The sequence below is a fragment of the Eschrichtius robustus genome, unplaced genomic scaffold (assembly GCF_028021215.1).
Source record: "Eschrichtius robustus isolate mEscRob2 unplaced genomic scaffold, mEscRob2.pri scaffold_761, whole genome shotgun sequence".
In the NCBI taxonomy this organism is placed as follows: domain Eukaryota; kingdom Metazoa; phylum Chordata; class Mammalia; order Artiodactyla; family Eschrichtiidae; genus Eschrichtius; species Eschrichtius robustus.
In genome coordinates this window covers 25001-27500 of record NW_027175638.1, presented here as the reverse complement: position 1 = coordinate 27500, position 2500 = coordinate 25001, and the positions used below count along the sequence as shown (strand labels likewise).

Genomic DNA, 2500 nt, shown 5'->3' with positions numbered 1-2500 from the left:
GGGACGGACGGACGCGCGGGGCGGAGAGCGGGCGGGGCCGGGAAACGCACCGACACCCGAGCGCGGCCCGGAGGCGGCGTCGTCACGGAGGAGAGAGGACGGGAGACGGGGGGACGGGAGAGGAGAGAGGAGAGGAGAGGAGAGGAGAGGGGGACGGACAGGAGAGGAGAGCGGCGGACGGCGTGGAAGGCACGGGGGTGTGGTGGAGAAAACCCGGCGGTCGCCCCCCGACCGCCGGGCCCTCCTTCACCCCGCGCCTCCTTCCACGCCCGACCGACCGAGCGACTCACTCCCACCACTCACTCTCTCTCTCTCTCTCTCTCTCTCTCGCGCCGCCAACGCCGCACACCGCGTCCTCCACGCAGCCGCGAGACGCCCCCGCCGCGACGAGCGACGGACGCCGAGCGCCCCGGTCCACCCACCCACAGACGCCCACCGCGGGCTCGGGAGCGGGCACGGAGCGCGGCGCGGCCGCAGCCCGGGGGAAAGCGCGCGGCGGCAGGCGACGCCGCGGCGTCCCGCGGGTCGCCGCCGGGGCACGCATCCCCGGGGCGCGGCCGCGCACGCACGACTCGGCCTCGGCCCGAGCCGCCCGCCCCGACACGGCGAGGCGAGGCGGCGGGGGCGGGCACGGACCCCGGACGCGCGGCTCGGGGCGCCGCGGAGGAGGCGGGCCGGACGTCCGTCGCCGGGACGCCGCCGCCGCCGGGGGCGGGCGGCGAACGACGGCGGAACGGACGCGGCCCCGCCACGCCACCACAGCGGGCCCCGGCCGCGAGGGCGCGGGACCGTCCCCGCCCACCGACACCCCGGGGGTACGCCCAAAGACCGCTTGCGGCGCGAGGGCGCTTCCCGAAGGGGACCGACCGCGGAGGCCAACGGCCAGGGACCTCGTCGCGAGCTCTCTCTCCCTTCTCTTCCCTCTCGCGGGCAGCGGGCCCCCCCGTGGCCTCAGCACGAGGCGGGGGGGGGGGCGCCGCGTCTGCACTTAGGGGGACAGAGGGCCCCGGCGGCCCTGCGAGGAAACCCCCAGCCGCGCCACCCCGGGAAGGCGCGCGCGCGAGCGCACACACACGCAACGCACGCGCGCACACCCCCGGGGGGCGATTGATCGTCAAGCGACGCTCAGACAGGCGTAGCCCCGGAGGAACCCGGGGCCGCAAGTGCGTTCGAAGTGTCGATGATCAATGTGTCCTGCAATTCACATTAATTCTCGCAGCTAGCTGCGTTCTTCATCGACGCACGAGCCGAGTGATCCACCGCTAAGAGTCGTACGAGTTTGGTTTCTTTGCGTTTCGGCGGGGTCCCCGCCGGTGGCACGGCACATCCCCCGGAGGGGTTGCCTCTGGCCGGCCAAGTCAGACAGAAAACAGCAGACCGGAGGGGCCGGAAGGTTTCACGACGGGGCGCCCGGCACCGACCCGCAGGCGGGGCGGGCTCGGACACCCCACAGGCGCCCGGGGGGTTCCCACCTCACCCCCCCCCCACCCCGCGAGGGACGCGGGGCCCGCACTCACGCGGCACACGGGCCCGGCCCGCACCACGGCCGCCGGGTAGCCCCCTCCCGACGGCCGCGGCGGGGAGGACCAGTGGCGCGCGGCGCGGTGCCCCGGCCCCGTGGGGGTGGGGGTGGGAAAGCGGAGTCTGGGGGAGAAGGGAGGGGGCCTCCCGACTCCCCGCGGGCCCGACCGCCCCGACCCCAAGGCGGACGGGCGACCCCCCCATGGGTCTTTAAACCTCCGCGCCGGGACGCGCTAGGTACCTGGAGAGGGGGAGGCGGGCGAGGCGGGGGGGACGGAGCGCCCCACGCTCGCCGCCGCCGCCCCGACAACCGACCGACACGCTCTCCGCCCGCGCCCGCCCGCAGCACGCGGGGCCTCGGCGCTACCGGCCCGTGACACGGGGCCCCGGCCGGGCGCCGGGCCGACCGCCACACGAGACAACCACTGCCACCGCCCGACGAGGCCCCCACCGTGTCCCCCAAGCCGGGCGGAGACCTCCCGCTCGCGCCCGGGCACGGGCGCGGCCCTCTTTTCTCCTAAACCCCAACCCCGCCCCCCCACCCGGGGCCCTTGCCCCGCACCCGCGTCCCGGGCCCCCTTATCGCCACCGAGGGCGGTAAGGGAGGCTCCGACGGGAAGCGGGGGAACGAGCGGGCAGGGGGCACACGTGGGGGGAGGGCGGGAAAGAGAGAGAGCCCGACGGACGACGGAGGAGAGGCCCCAGGCTCGGAGGACAGGCCGAGGCGAACGGCGAGGGGGCGGAGGGCCCGGAGCGGAGGACCGACGGCCGGGAAGGAACCGGTCCAGGGCCGGCGGCGGGAAGGCGACGGGGCGGGCGAGCGGCCCCACGGTGGAGCCGCCGCCGCCACGCCACCCATCCCGAGACGCACCGGAGGCTCCGCGCGGGGGAAGCGGTCGCGAACGGGGGGGCGTGACCGGCGCCGGAGACGGAGGCGCGCGTTGTGGGGGGGGCTCGGCCCCCCCGGAACCCTCGGACC

General features: G+C 77.0%; 1 non-coding gene across 1 annotated transcript; it reads right to left on the bottom strand.

The window, feature by feature from the left end:
* Positions 1–1119: 1119 nt before the first annotated feature.
* On the bottom strand, positions 1120–1271 carry LOC137758230 (5.8S ribosomal RNA). Its single transcript, XR_011072874.1, has one exon. It is a non-coding gene; the product is annotated as a 5.8S ribosomal RNA (ribosomal RNA).
* Between the last annotated feature and the right edge of the window lie 1229 nt (positions 1272–2500).